The following is a 16,621-nucleotide window of genomic DNA, read 5'->3' as shown; positions in this document are numbered from 1 at the left end:
ACATTATGGAATTGATTTCCCTGGAACCAATTCCTAAAGTCTTAGCAAGTGCCTAAGACCCCAGCCAAAAAAAGATTTAAAAGTGTGTGAATGCCCATTGGCTGAAACCTGCCATAAGCATGTGCAGCTCTCAGTGCTGAGAACAGGCTTTTGTCCCTTCCTGGAACTGTCAGATCACGGGCTCCAAAACCAAGGTAGGGAGCTGATCCCAGAGGGGCAGTGGGATAGGCAAGGATCCAGGTGCTAAAAATAGAGTGGCCTCCTTGTCCTGCCAGCAGAAAATATCTCCTCCCACCCACTTGGTACCGCTTTGGTGCTGGGTGAGCCTTGTGTGGGGAGAGGCTGCCTGCAGGGCCAGCAGTGACAAGCATGCAGAAGGAGGGCATCCTTGCAGAGAGCCGTGGCTGCCAGGCTGGTAAGTGTGTGGCATTGTTTTCCTGTTAGATCCCTCAGTTCTAAAGGATGAGCCTAGGCAAGTGTGTATTATAGAGAGACTCCTCAAGGCAGCCCAGGTAAACTCTATGCTTTATAAATTCTGCTTTTAGTGTCTCTTTTTAAAGATTCTCCTTACTTAGCAAATAAATCACTTTTCTTAATACAAGTAAGACTGAGATTTGTTTAAATTAGAAAATGCTTGGAAATTCAGGTTTTGATTATTATTTTTCCTCTTCAAATTAAACGTGGGCTATTAATGGCAACACAGAAGTTTTTGAGTAATGCAGTTTAAGGTGGATGTTTTAAACCATTTAAACATGGAGGATCACATTCACCTTTACACAAAGGCACCAAAGTGATAGGAAATTATATTTAAACCCTGTTTCGACTTAACATTTTCATTAAAATTATTGTAGTATCTGTCTAAGCCAAACTGATCTTGCAAAAAATGGTTTAGTGTATTTAGTACAGAGTATTTACATGACAACAGATAAAGTGAATGCATCATTTTGCTAGCTATTAAAAATACTTAATAATTCCAGTTGGAGCACTCAGCTGTAACAGCTGCTTTCCTTTTCAGTGAACTTTATGCTGTGGAGAGGAAAGAAATGATTTCTCCACATGGCTGAGCATCAGGTTTCTTTGAGCATGAAAGCAGGCTTGTAAAGGGTAGGTGTTTATGCCTGCTTGTTTCCATCGGGAGTGTTCTCTGACATGCAAATGACCTGCCATTTCCTAGCAGGCTTTGAGCAGATCTCCTTTAAAACCTTCTGCTGCAAGCCCAGGTCATCTCAGAGCAGCATGTGCATGGATTAACTTTGTTTTAGCAGGCAGAGTCATAATTTCTTTAGAGCTGTGCTGCTACAGGTGGGTGAAAAGCATTGAGTGGCAAAAGGGGAAAACTGTCAGTAATTTATGGATCACAGGCTCTCTTGCCCTTTTCCCTCTCTGAATCCAGTTCCACCAGGGATGATTTCCACCTGAAGGTTGACTTGGGGCAACTCTTTTTCTGAAGTGGTCTTTATAGTTAATATCTGGGAGGTTTTGTCTTGTTTCAAGCCACTGCTTTTAGCAGTGCTCACTGTCTAAAATAGTGAGGACGTTTAAAAAGTGAGGATGTCCCTACACTTTCAGGTAAGCTGAATGGTGCTTTGGGCTCCATGGGCTGTACATGGTGCCTGAGGTGATTCACTCAGCCAAAAAACAATCACATTAAAAAAAAAAAAAAAAAAAAAAAGAAGAGTCAGCCTAGCAGGGGAGGTACAAACTGACCACAGTGTAATCTGGAGTGAAGAGAGAAGCAAGAGAGAAAAGTCAAAAAGAAGAGCAGGAGGGAGAAGGCTTGTGCCCATCTGGAGTTTCACCCAGGATGACTGAGACCCTCATTTTTGGGCAGCTACACATGCCCCTGCTTCATGGAGTCTCTGAGGTACAACATGATGTACCTGGGGAGCACAAGGAGCACTCCCAAGTGCCCTTCACTGCAGTCACACCTGTACAACAAATAGCATTTCTGTCATACATCTATGCAAAAATGACTGAGTGGGTGTTTTGAGGGGCAGCTAATGTTGCAGTACATTTCTGAAAGGAAATCTATGCATGACAGCATTACATAGTAGAACAGCAGGCTTCCATAAATAATGAGGCAGGCAAATCTTTGCCTTTTATCTTTCTCACAGTGACTGGAATGCACCTCACTCCTTCAGTGGTTACAATTCATGCAGCACTAAAACCACAAGGTATGCTTTTTACATGCCTGAGGTACACCCCTCCACCCACCAGCATTGCTCATAAATAACCTTTTCTTTCAAAGATTCCAGGACCCACTGGCAAAACCTGGGGACTCACCAAGTATTTGCTTGAAATAACAATCTGTTGTTAAAAAGAATCAGATGTATTTTTTCTTCACAAAAAATACATCTGATATTTCCAAGGAGTGGGTAGTGAACCGGAGTATTTGGAAAGTGTTATGAGCATGATGGAAGGGTTCAGAGTAACGTTTTGTAGACAGGAAGAAGTTTCAGCAGGGACCCTACTCCACTAAAAAGCAAGGTGCTGATGGAAGCCAACCTAAACCAGGCACTATATTTATTAGCATTGTTGGCAGTTTTTATAATAATAGCAATAATCACAACAATAGTGACAGCAACAGTTAATCAGTGTGGGATTGGCTGGCTGCAGCAGAGAAGTGAAGATGTAAAGTGATTGAGGATGAACCCTAGACCGCTCTCATTGTCTTGTGGTGTGTGTGTGAAACTTTCCAAACAACTGGTGCCAAGAAGAGGAGTTTTGACAATGGCTCCCAGTTATCATGGAAAAAAGTAAATTTCTTTTTTATCTCTGCATGTGTCCACCTATGGTGCCACCACTGGTTGTTCTCTCTGAGTACCTGCAACACAGCTGGCCAGATGTTCTTCACCCTTTATGGCTACCACAACACAAGGGTTGAGAGGAAAACCTTGCAAGAGTTTTATTCCAGATCAGCCTGGCACACTATGGAATTGCACATAGCAGGGTGTTCATGTCTAACTTAACCTGTCCAGGGCACATGTGCCCCTACTTGAGGTGCCCCTGACCCACCTTCTGGAGGCCTCCACTGACTGCAGAAGGACTCATGAAGTTTTATTTATGGACTGCGCTAAAGATCTGAGTCAGGCATGAGCAAAAAAGGCTGACACGGTTCAGAAAAGCTGTTGAATAAGAATAAGATAACATTTTGTCATGATATCTGTCAGAAACTGGATGTCTGCAGCTGATCTTGCCCATGGGCAGAAGATCCAGCTTTGTTTTTCTGTGACTCTGTGATGTTCTGTGAGTCCCATTGTCAGGAGGAGGAAAGCTGGAGGAAATAACACAGAATCTGAATTTCTCAGGGAGTTGTAACAGCTTAGAAAGAAAAATATAATGAAAAACATAGCTTTGGGAAAATGTGAAGATTAGCAGAAATTTAAATTTTGAAACTTGCCTGAGGCATGACTTCTGGAAAAATCAAGCTGATATGGCTTGATGTGGGGTTATCCTTACATCTCTCTGATGTTCATTTTCACTAGAAGATGGTGTTAAGTGAGGAGAGGAGTGTGTATTTTTGCTACAAGATTCAATGCCTTTATGATAGACTTGTATTTTGGTTTTTATGATTTGATTTGAAATTATTTGAAAATGACAGATTGTGGGAGGCTTTAGCAAACCTTGTCCTTATGTCTGGCACAAACTGTACTGAACAGAACCTGTGAAGTCCCAGGTGAGATTTTTGCCTTCACCTCAGCTATTTGCAAGAAGAATTGGTGTAACACACAGCAATTTGAATTAATTAGAGGGTTTTAAATGCTTCCCATCACTTTAGCCTCTATTGCTCTGTCTCTCTGCCCGTGGAACTATTTTTATGGCGAGATCCTTATCTGTCCTCTTTGAAAGCCTTGGTGCAAGGGGTCAGATCTGTAGGCACTCAGGTCTGCAGGAGTTTATCTGCTTGTGGCATCAGTGAATGTCTCATCCCTTAGACTGCCACTGAAATTGTGCTATCTAAGGCTGTTTGCTGATTGGAGAATGTAACTTCAAGTTTGATTGTTCAAAACATAGATGGCCTGGGCCATACGGACAGTTTGGTAACTATTCAGAGATTGTGCACAGCCTGACCAGAGGCAGGGGGTTATTATTCAGAGACCTGCAGTGTTACCAGGTGAAGAGTCTCATGTGGTGACAAAATCACTGAAACAGGGCTTTGTGTGAAATTATGCAGTCTAGGACCAGGAGAAGGACCACTCCTGCGATGTACAGCTCCACTGCTAACAGCAATTTCACTGCTAGAAGGGAGCCAGGCCTGTCCTCCTTTCTGAGAAGAGGTTCATCTACTGTACCAGAGACATTTGCTCATGCACTGGAGAAACAGGGAAAGAACTATTTACTGAGCTCTGATGTATGGCAACTGTAGAATGTGGGTATTTTCACCTGAGGTATAAGGCAGGACACACACTTTTTACCACCTTGCATTTGGGGCTTGATTCAGAGACCTTGGAAAATTTTCACTGACTTCAGGGGAGTTTGGATCATGTCCAAAAATTGCCCAACAGCCTGGAGGGGTAAAAAGATAAACTGATTCTTTCTCCTGGAGAGATCCAGGAAAAGAGTTCAACAGAGATAATTTGGATACTGTGGCATTTAGGAAGTTTTGGGGTTTTGTTGTTCTTGTTGTTTGGTTGGGTTTCAATTTCCCCATAGCAACTCATAGTCTAATGCCTGGATTATTTTTAATGTTACATTTCTCCTCCTGTTTTGGTTTAGGAGGACAGCCCTCAGGGCCTTTGGCTGCAGGGCCAGCTGAAATGGAGCAGCAGGAGCTCCTGCAGAGAAATGCAGTGCACAACAGCTGTCAGCCAGGGCTCCTGAAGGGGCAGGGAAGGCAGGAGGCACTGGGGCAGGATGGGGGTGCAGAGCTGTCTCAGGTGTCCCTGCCATGAGGGCAGAGGGTGACCAGCAGCTGGTGCAGAGGTAATGGGGTGGCCCCTGAGCCCACAGACTCACAGGGGAGTTAACAAACCCATGGCAGCCCTTGTGACTGTCCCAGGAGCTGGTGAGCAAATCACAAGAAAAGCAGAGGTTTGATTTGGGTTAACAAGAGCTGTGATTTGTTTTAGTCTGGACCTGGTCCAAAGTAAGTCTTATTATAATCTGGTTTGTGTTCAGGCTGAACTGAGCTTTGCTTTTCCATTTTTGAGAAAGCCCAAAGAGCAGTTTCCTACTGTGAAAGCCCTATGAGCCAAGCTGCTGATGTGAAACAAGTCTCACATTTGTTTCCTTTCACATCTTTTGGTTTAGAAGCACACAGATGCATTTAACACACACCTTAAAAATAACATCCTCAGAACAGTTGGAAAATCAAGATTTTTACTTTTTAATGATTGCCTTTAAGAAGCCTGCTTTATGATCTTGCCTTAGAACTGACAACACAAACTGATCAGCCTTAAAAACAAAGAAGAGTTTTCACACCTTGCTACTTTTAAGATGAAATGCATTTTAATGGCTATTCTACTAATTAGCTGCCGCGACTTCCCAACCTTTTAGTAGAAGCTCTTTTTAATGTATGTCAATATAATTGACAAGGATTATGGTCTTTTGTTCAAAGTATGCTAATTAGGGATAAGCAAACATAGTGGTTCTGCTTCCTCCCCACTGACAGCCACCTTCAGCTGTGCCACTTCAAATATCAGATCTGCTGTGTCACCCACCTGCCTGGGCAGAAGCTGCCAGGAGGGCTGAGCGTGGGGACACCACTTGGTAGTGCTGAAGTGGCCTGGAGGATGGAGGTTAGAAGGTTATTGCTACAGCCCTGCCACACAATTCTCTGTTGCTAAAACACTGTGGAAAACCTAGAGAAAACCACACAGCGTAGCTTGCTGCCTGGGGTACAGTGGATTGATAAACCTTTCCCAGAGGTGGAGAGTGTTCTGCAACTGCCGTGATCTATCTCCCTTACAGCTCTCCTCTTTCTCACAGGATAGCTCTTCAGTTTGAGTGAGGTGAAAATAAATGTAATGCCAGTAAAGAAAAAAGCCATTTGAGTATAAATTAAAGGGGCCAAAGCCTCCCTAGCTGTGGTTAATCTCCAAGCATCTCTGTCATCTAGCTGTTCCCACCAACAGTAAGCCCAGGTCTTGTGCTCTCCCTCTTACAAATGGCTTTGCTTGTGCAGTATCAAGCACTGGCTGGGCTAATAGCTATAGTGGTTATTGAGGGAATACACACAGCCTCTGTCAGGAGGAACAAACCATCTGGAACACACCCTTGGATCCCATTTTAAAATAAACATTTACAGCCTCAGTTCTTCAGCAGTCCACAACAGGACCAGCCTAATGCCATAGCCTCAGGATTTGTCAGCTTTGATAACACTTAATATAAGCCTATTCTTATGCTGCAAGCTGTTTGATTATTCCTAGCTAACACAATTACCTGAGCTCATATTTTCCATGCAGTCTCACTACAATGCTCAGATGTTTCAAACTGGTAGTTTAATTAAATATGGCAATTAGGGTTATTTCAGTTTCAGGAGTATGTGAGGCAAAGATGCTGAGGATAAACACAGCACTTGTGCTTCCAGGGGAGTGCAGAGCTTCTCTTCTGTGGGAATATGAAGCTTTCAGAGGACTGAATTTCATCACTACTTGAATCCTCTAGAAATCATTCTTCTTTTACTTATTTCAAGTTGGACATTCCAAGATGGAATCCATCAAGATTACTTGTGGAAACCTGGTCTTACACAAGCAAGCAGAATTGGAGATCCACCTATTCCTCTGTGCTTAAGAGGTATTTTTACTTTGTTTAGATATTCTCTGTGGAGCCAGGAGTGCCAAGGCAGCCTGCATTATGGCTCCCTTTGTGCTGACCCATGTACAGCAATGCACATTTTGTGTGCATGTGTGTGTTTGCCTATCAGGAATATATGCTCAGCCTCACTACAGGCTGGACCCATGCACACAGACCTGCAGCAGCCTTGCCTGCATCCTAAAGGTCATGAAGTTCAGCCAACCCTAGCACCCTGAACTTGATGGAGATCCTTGCTGAGGCACTTTTTCAGCTTTCCAGAGATAAAGACTGTGTCCCAAGAAGACGTCCTTTACAAGCTTCATTATCAACTTTCACAATGTCTCATGTAACTTGTGGAGAAGCATCTGGCTACCTCCAGCTTTGTATCTTTTCTATGAGAACAGGCCACCCCTTTACTGAATTGTGGCTTATATGGGAATGGAATGATGGTGGCTTGCCAGTTGTACTTGAATCACTCCCACCACCAGACAGGCTTGAAGATAAAGTAAGGAATGAATTTATTCAGGAATCCAAAGATCAGCATTACAATCTCCTTATTTAGAGGCAGCTGTGCATAAAGAAAATAAAACTTTGAGCTGCAGACAGATTATTTTGTTATCTGTTTTACCCTGTTGAAATGCTCTCAGCATGCTTACATACCTTTCAGCTTGAAACTTGTCTTTAAGCAAGACCTTGTCCACAGCATGTATTTATTGAAGGGATGTTTATTAAGGAGTATGCATGTCCTTGCACACCTCTTTTCTCCCCTGGGCTATTTCAGGTCTTAATCACACCTCTCCCACTCATGCCATTGCCTGAGGGGAAGCTTTGGTGCCTGCTGGATAGGTGGGTTCTTATGCCCAGACAAAATATCTTGGTGCTTACCTTAATGCATGCTGACTGTGAAGGAGAGCTTCTCCTGAGAGGCAGAGCAACATTCAGGCCTCCTTGTATTAATTTTTTATATGGTGAAAACACCAGCTAGTACATATGAATAAGCTAAAAATCATAGTAGATATAAACAGTGATAATACATGTATTTAATTAGATCTTGACTGTATTGAGACAAGAATTAATGGCTACCAAATTATTTCAGGGTGAAAATGACATGAACATGCTTGGCATGAACTGTGCCCATTCAATACCCCAAGATGCCATCCTCTTCCTTCAGAGGTGTTGGTGTACTGGATGAGAGACTTCTGGAAAACATGAAAATCAAAAGTAATTTATCATACTCCATATTCTATTAACATAATTTTATTTTTCATCTGTTCTCCAAAATCCAGGATTCACATTAGCCAATGCATCAACTAGTCCCTGTGTTTGATTTTCATATGGGGCAGTGGTGAACATCCTCACTTGCAAAGTTTCAAAACTGGTAGCTGATGGCAAAAGTTTTAACTTATTTTGGAAGGACAATAGATACCCTTGCAATGGTCACACAAACAGGAGGAATAATCTTGGGTTGCTTGACCTTAATGTGATCACATCTCTGTGAAAAATATTTTTGACTTAGAAAAATAACTTTTTTTTTTTTTTTTTTTAACAAGCAATGGTGGCTGGACAGTGTTATACAGAATGGTTGTCCTCAACAAGATTCTGGCATTCATATCTACAGAGCTACCAAGAAAAAGCTGAGCAATTTGAGTTGCTGACATGTTTGAAAAGGAGCAGAACTGCATTGAGAGATGATGCAACTAATTTTTCATCATGGCAGCAAAGGTCCCACATGTGAAAGGCTTCTCAATTCAGTCCTTTTACACAACTGTGCCAGAAAGGGTACTTTGAAAGCTGTGCTTCTGGGATCCCCTGGCCTTTCCCTACCACACTTTCTCCTCCTTCTCCTCTTACGCTTTGTCCTCCTTCACTTTCTCATCCTGATCAATATCTGTCAATAGTCAATTTCTGGTTTTCTTAAAAATTGATTTCCAAAGGGCAAAGTTGTCTCCAGAGCCCTTCCTGACACAAAAGATCAAGACCAGAGCAGGATCAGAGTCAGAGAGTCCACAGGTCTGGGATCCAGTCTTGCTTTAGGATTTGTTGAGATGATATGCAGCATGCAAGGCAGAGACAACAACTTCTCCTTCTACTTGTTCATCTCCCTTAGTTCTAGACTCTTCAATGCCAGGAGGTATTTCTTTTCACATTTCTTTAGATTTGGCAACTATTGAATCTGTTCAGGCCCAAGATCAGTTTCAAACTACAGGTGATGCCCATGGCTCATGCAGAGACTCAGGAAAACACCTTCTCAATACAACTCTAGCAAAAGAGCAGATTATTCCTGGAAGGCAGAAAGAAGCACTGCTGTCTGCTGAGCAGGAGCCAAGTTTAGCCTGATCACAGATCAGAGAGAGCTGTGAACCTCTAGTCTCCATCTCAGCAGGGTGCTGTCCAGAATGTTTAATATTTGTGCCCAAAAATTCAAGGGCAGATTTGTTTACAGAAGAGTTTTCCGAGAGGTGCCTGGGTTGCCCTCAGCAGCTGCCGTTGTTGCCGTCGCTGGGCATACCTGGCGTGTCTGGGTGATTTATCGACTGCAACTGCTCTCTGCAGCCCTCCTGCTTGAGAGACAGGGGCTGCTCCAGCACGGCAAGGAGCCATGCAACAACAGCTGCAACAGATGGGCACAGCTCCTGCCCTGGTCTGGCACACCCTGCCCTGGTCTGGCACACCCTGCCCTGGTCTGGCACACCCTGCCCAAACGGGGCCAGACGCACGCCTGTGCGGGCTGGATAGGCGAGGAGTACCACAAGGACATTTGTTGATGGCAGATGAAGAGGAATAAAGTTATGTAGAGAAATGTGGTTAAATGGGGAGGTGAGGGGAATGAGGGGAAGGTGAGAAACAGCAGATGTTTTGAGGAAACATCTGTTAATCCTTGAGAGGAAAGAAGTGGTGGCAAGGATGAGAAGGAGGCAGCAATTTAAAGGATTACCTTGCAGGTTTCATGGCTTGAGTGGAGAGGGGAGGTTGGAAGGCCACACTGCTGACACTGCAGATGTCTGGGGCAGAAAGGAAGCAGGGGAGACAGGTGTGCCAGCCACAACAGGAAAAGAGGTGGTGAAACATGGAATGAAATGCATAGAAAATTATGGTTATACTGAAGTGGTCTTGTATTTCACTGGATGACGGTTTTATGAGGTATGCATACATGTAGCATTAGAAAAAGGTCAGTACATTCATAGTCAGGATATGTGCAAAAACAGAATGCAGATTTTGCATGGTAAAGACTCTAATCTCACTGTTCTTCAGCCATACTGAATGTAAATGCATCTTTTTAAAGCACAAAAAAGACACTGTGGGATTTTTCCGCCCATAATTTGAAAATCAGAGAGCTATTTTGTGCATTTTGATAAGTGTGTAAAAATGTAGCTAGTCTTGGCTGAGAAGACCTATATAGCAGAGACATGTCACGTCTTTACTCAGCATGCTTTGGTTTTGATTTCTGCGCTCCAACACCTTAATAGCTGAACATGTCTGTCAAGTCTTTCAAATTAATGCATGTCCATAGAGCTGATAACTTGTCTTTGAATTGTTTTTCAAAAATCTGAGCAGCCCAAATGATGACAGAAGTAGCTATTGTTTGACTGAGGTGCCATAAAGAGCTGTCCTCCTGGTAAATGTCATGTTCTCTGTCAAACTTTACCATAAAATTAATGGCAGTTTTAATATATGTAACTTTTTAGATCCACCAGTGAACTCACTATGAGCTCTCACAAAAGGCATCACTGAAACAGATGAACTATTAATTTAATCATCTTCAGAGTTTGTATGTTATGAAGGAGAAAATCAGTGACCCAACGTAAAGAGAAAGAAGCATTTGAAGTTCACTCTAGTCATGTAAAGGATCTGGGTAAGGGGCAGCGGCAGGTGGCAGGTTGGACATTAATCTGAGCACTTGCATCCAGACTAATCTAGGCTCTGCAGTGAAATTCTTCTCATTGTGCTAAATAGCCTAAGATGTCCACTGGAGCCCAGGCTGCACTTCTTTCAGCAAAGCTCCAGCAAAGATTGAGTTACCTGTTGATTATGTCTCCAGGGGAAGGATATATTCTGCAACAACAACAGCTGCTCTTTATAAACACAACTTTTTAATATCTCTGGGCTTCAACAGGCTAACCTGAGCCACCAGGGTTGTACTAGGGCTGTATCAAAAATGGGGATTACTGCCCTACTTCACAATGTGCAGGCACAATACAAGGCTTAAACAGTTTTGTGCTGTGATTACTCTATGATTATAGGTTTATCACTATTTCCAGCTGCATTATCCTAGTTTTTATTTGCATGCTGTTTTGGGAAGTGCCTTTGAGGGTAGTAGAATGTCATACAATTTTACATCTGAAGTCCTCATTTATATAGCCTAAGAACAGCTATTGATTTCAATGTAATGGGTACAGACAGGATGACTTTGAGGTGCTGCAGCATCTCAATTCAAGACAGGTACCCCTGGCTCAGCATGAAACTTGAGTCAGATGTGGGGAAAGAGCTATCACAGCTAGTCTTGGGAATTTTGTTAGGAAATGGGCTCCTGAGAGAAAGATCCTTTTACTGGCTGTGGAGCTGTGGAAAACTCCAAGTCCACAGAGGGTTCCTTTTTTTATCATCTCAGTGTATTTTTCAGATCTTGTTCTTGAGCAATGATTTCTCTCATAGTTTGCCCTGCAAGTGGGAAACCTGAGCCCTTGGGAGCTTAATTTGATTTTTTTTTCAGAGTGCTTGGCGCTTGCACCATCTCTGTCTGTCACTAGGACTTGGTGCTTGGAAGAGTTCCAAGAGTTCCACTAGGTTCCATGGTGCTTGGAAGAGTTTACTTGCCAGGCTGGATAACGTGGATCTGAGTGTCATATCCAAGGTCACATCATGAATTAATGTCAGAGTTGGGATTACTTGTACTTATTAGGGACAGGCTGGTGATCACACCTATGCTTAAGGCAATCTACAGTTTCTATTACAAAAGTCTGCTTTTGTGTTTCTCTGTGCCAAAATAAAACTACTTAGTCTAAAATTCCTGATCCATACAAGCAGCCTCGTACTTGGAGGCAGGCAAAGCAGGCTGGGCTCTTGATTTCTTCATTTTGCTAGCGGCACCTCCTGACTCCTGCTGCTGGGGTCACAGCACTGTACTTCTCTGAGATAAGAGTTACCTCAGGAAAAAATTCCTATCTTCTAAAAGAAGTCCTGAAAGAATTTTTTGCACAGATACTCATACTCACTTGTGGAGTTAGGTAGAGTGGGGTAAAGGCATTAGTTCAAACAAATAGGTAAGAGAGCAAACAGGGCACCAAAATTCAGTGTTACTGGGATTGCTTATCTCATCTGCTTTGAACTTGGGCAATCACTTGGATCCTTTTGTCACTATAAAACACAAAAGGTTTTATTGTTGTTAACTGAAGCTTGCTTAGCTTTGTAAGGATTTATTTTGGTGGATTATGAGAGTAGATTTAGTTTTGGACTGAAGAAGCCTTAGCATGATCCAAAAACAGCAGCTAAAGCATACTGAATGAGTATTTCAGCCAAAATGGGAAAGGGCAGAGATGGGGCCATGAAACAGCTGCTAAGAGCAGTGTCCTTTTGTGAGCTGTGATATTTGCTGGGCAGACAAGTGGAAGAGTGAAGAAGAAATGATTTCTGCTTTTCCAGCTTTGTTTGTACTCTGAAAATATATTCAGAGATCCTGTGGCTTAAGAGTCACCACCCAGTTCTCTCTTCACTCAGGGCATTTGTAAGTGCTGTGTCATCAGGTCTTCAAAGTGAACCCTGAGACATGGGGCCCTTAAGTAGGCACAAAAGGCAGCCCTGGGACTGGATTCATCTCCCTCAGTATGTGTGGGACACAGGATGGAGAGGGGGAGAAATGGAAAATCTCCCTAGGTTTTCCATGCAAAGTTTGGTTTTAGAGGATTTGGAGAGAGTTTGGTGTCTGAATTTTCAAACTGAGGCTCATCTGCATCATTTACCCAAATGTGGCATTGTTTGTGCTAGGGGAAGAACTCCTGCCTGTGCTCTGAGCTCTGACAGCCACTAGGCCCAAGGGGTACAGGCTGCAGAGACTGGGCATGGGACAGAGCACATCAAGTGTTTGAGTTCAGAAACAGCATGAAATTCAGGGAAAGAAAAGAAAAGCATCAAGGTCATTAAATATCATTTGCTTCTGTCTCACAGAGTTCCCAACCCAAAACCTATGAGAATTCAGACAACTGTTCTGGGATATATATATATATTCACAAGCACAAACTACTAGCTAGAGGCAAGAAAATAGGCTAGGTTAACTTACATCTCACCCAACAGAGGCATTTTTGTGGCACACTACTCAAAGCAAGGGCATTTCATGCTGAGTGAGGCACAGCTCACATAAATTCAGTGACAAAAAGTTAGCTGGTGACAAATTTTATGTGAAGGAAAGTCTAGTGTGAGCCATCTTTTCTCACCACGTAGCCAGCAACAGGAGACAGGCACCTCCAGCCCCTATGGAAAGCACACAGATAACTGGCTTACACCAGGTGCCACCTTTTGATGGCAAAAACCGTAGGAGGTGAACTGCTGATGAGAGCATCCATGGAAAACACGCAGGTCACAGGGCTCTGAGTGTTCCAACCTGCTTTCAAGCCTGAACATATCTTTGCAGCAATGACATCTTGGAGCTTAAGCTCAAAACACAGAGCAAGAGGAGAAATCGGGCAGAGAGGAGGCCCTTGGAAATCACCGTGCTTTGCTGCTTCATACATCTCACCCGTGCTCCACAGCCTGGGCACAGCGGTGTCAATGGGGACAGCTGCACACCAGGAGGGAGATGGGGTTGGGATCCTCCAGGTACTCCCCCAGGTGTGGGGAGGTTGTTGGTGGAGTTTTATGTGCAGGTGTCTAATTTGGAAGGCACTGGTGCGACCTGTGGTTGTGAAGGCCTGGAAGAAGCCAACAGGTCTTTCTAACACAGCCAAATCCCCTGTTCATAACAGCAAATGGTAATCCTGTCTTTCTCACTCTGAGAACCTGAGTGTGAAATGTTTGCAAAATACTGACTACCAGCACAATATCTAGAGGGGAGCCCTCTTCCCCTCTGGCTCTGCTGCTAAGTTTCTGGCAGTCAATACCATATGTACAGAATCCATGGCTACATCCCCCAAATTAGATTAAAGGCTCAACAACATCATAACACAGTTTTAATCTCTGTGCTTCCTACCATGAACACAAATGTCAGAACAGCAAGGGCAGATTCCCATGAATATCTGTTTGTAGAGCTCTTCTTTTGGTAAACACACTACCAGTGCAAGCTGGTTAGATTTTGGTTTGTTAAACCTATCCTGAGCATTTACATTCTTCTTAGATACCCACATTGGCATCTTCTGAGACATGCAGAGAATGGCAGGGCGAATCCTGATTGTGAGGGGTTAGTGATAAAACCTCTAACCTCACTGCCATGGATGACTAATGGCACCTTGATATTGTTTCCAAGGGAGCTGTGCTTTACAGCCTGCAGCATTTCCTTTCCTTTTCTAAACCGCATTCAGACTCCATGATCTTAAAGATCTTTTCTAACGGAAATGATTTGGTGATTCTAAAGTAGCTCTTATTGTACATAAACATCCTATTGCCTTGGAGTAAGGAACTGGTTGAAATTCTTGCTTTGCTTCTTGCCTGTGCCTTCATCATGGAAGCAGCAGGGCTGGCTCTGGGGCTGCAGCCCCATGGAAACAGCAAGGGGCCCTGTGCCAAGCAGTACCATCAGTGCTGTGGGACAGAGAGCCTCAACTCCCATCCCTTTTCATAAAGGCTGAATTCCAGTACCATTGTATAGCTGAGACACCTGGAGATGTCTCTGTGACTGCCACCCTTCTGTACCTTGGAAGTGCTGGTCCCCTAAGTGTGGGGGCATTCCCCTGCCTGTCTCAAGGAAGTGGCTCCGATGTCACCTGCTGCCAGGAGCACAGGGTCAAGGCCTGACATGTTGCTGATGATTTAGATTTCTGGTAGCATCCTTTTTCAAGGATTCCTTTCCCTGGTGAGGGTCCTCAAGAGTAAAGCAACACCCAAAATGAAACTGGGACAGTTTAACAACCAGAGCAATGTGGGGTAACCAGCTTTAGAGAACATTTGCTCTTATCAGAGAGAGAAGCAGTAAAGTTTGCATTAGCAGATCTGTAATCCACCTTCTCAAGTTTTCAGATTAAGTGTACTGGAAGGCAACATTTACCCCAAGCTGGTCCGTGGTTGCTGGATATGCACACCAGATCCAAAAATGTTCTGCAGTTAGGCTGACACTTGGGGATTAAAGATGTCATCAGTGCCCTGGACTGAGGCAGGGGACAACCACTGTTTATCCAGGTTGTTTCTACAACAACAGCTGGACCTTTGAATCACACAAACAAAAAAATTGGCTAAGATGAAAAGGTTGAGGCTTTCCAGAGCTGTCCAAACATATGTCTTAACTACCTCATTTTTGCTGCTTAAATAGCTTTTCATAACTGTTTATTGTTCTGGAAAATGTGAAAGAGCTGTTTACATGGTAGCTAAAGAAATATGAGGCAAAAGGCCACTAGATCTAGGATGAACAATACTTTCCCCAGGAATCTCAGGATATTTCTCTCATCTCCCTAACCAAAGTCTCTAGGCCATGCTCCTCATCCATGGTGCTTGGAAGCTAGGGATTTCTGCAGGGATAAAAGGAGATGTGTGAAAGTCATTTTCTGCCAGAGGCTTGGCTCAGGCTGTCAAATCATGTTGCTTGGCAGAGGCTGAGGACAAGCTGTTGTGAGCTTTTTAATGGCAGAATGAATGCCTCAGATGCCAGCTTCTCATTGGTTTGGAGTTAAAATCATAAAACCTGACTGGGCTCCACATCAAGACATAAATCAGTTTGTCATGCCAAAACGCCTGGCACACAGTTTGTGTTAGTATCCAGCCTCTGCAGCTTGACCTACACTTGCTGTCCAAACTGCTCAGAGACAAGCTGGGAGGTGATGCTCTCTCCTAAGGGCTATGGTTCAACCAGAACTCTGAAGTAAAGAGAGAGAAGAGGGAGATGAAAGGAAAGAAGTGTTCTTCAGGACCATGAAAGTGGTAAATAAATCAGCAAAGGAATTGAATCCCTCGTCAAGTACTGCTGCTTCAACCAGGGGAGGGAACAACTGGCAACCTCAGCTCAACAGCACAGCACTTCAGATGAGTTTGTTGCTGTGGAGAGCCATTTGCCTGTACACAGTGTCTGCCTGATGTTATTTCTTTACCACCCCATCTTACAGAGAGGTTTTCCTTTTCCTTCCCTTAAAATAGTTCAACTTTGTAGCAAGGACCATGTCTCTGCTACAACTTTCTCTGCAGAAGTACACTGAAATGCAGACGGACCCAGTATTGGCAAGGAGGTAGGCAGATTGTAACCCCACCTCTACACTGACCTTTGCTAGGGCAGGTTTTCCTCCCCAGCCAGTGAGACTGCCCCCATGGGAGCTACTAGAAAAGCTTTTTCAACCTCAAACATCTTGCTTTTTTTTCATGTACAATGTCCCTTTCACCCAGCATCACAATTACCTTGCAGCAGGAAGGGTACAAGTCCTGAGCAGAAAGCTGCTGCTGCCAACACAGACTTACTTTGTGATCTCAGGCTAATCTCTAAAGCTGCTGTCTTTTGTAGTGAGGTGGCATTACTACAGTTTCCTGTATGGGGAGGTGGAGGGCAAAAACAAGGCACAACACAAGACACAAACTACCCTGCAACAGGGCTGCACATCTGAGGTGGACAGATGGACAGATGAAGGAGTGTTGGAGTTTGTTACATCTGTAGAGCAGTTGGCACTTCTTAAGGTGCTTCTATCAATCCCAAAGGCCTGCCAAATAATCTGATTGATAAATTAGACATGCTCATATCTCAGACAAAATATTGAAGTATCAC

At 43.6% G+C, this 16,621-nt stretch overlaps 1 protein-coding gene across 1 annotated transcript in view; it reads left to right on the top strand.

Annotated features, from left to right (window-relative positions):
- The first annotated feature begins 312 nt into the window (after window positions 1–312).
- FHL2 (four and a half LIM domains 2) overlaps window positions 313–16,621 on the top strand; it is a 54,816-nt gene continuing 38,507 nt past the window's right edge. The window contains exon 1 of the mRNA XM_063392661.1: window positions 313–415. The gene's annotated coding sequence lies outside the window, so the exon portion shown is untranslated. The remainder of the gene's footprint in view (window positions 416–16,621) is intronic.

This window comes from Prinia subflava, chromosome 3 (genome assembly GCF_021018805.1).
Source record: "Prinia subflava isolate CZ2003 ecotype Zambia chromosome 3, Cam_Psub_1.2, whole genome shotgun sequence".
NCBI classification, from domain to species: domain Eukaryota; kingdom Metazoa; phylum Chordata; class Aves; order Passeriformes; family Cisticolidae; genus Prinia; species Prinia subflava.
This window is presented reverse-complemented; position numbering and strand designations above follow the sequence as displayed.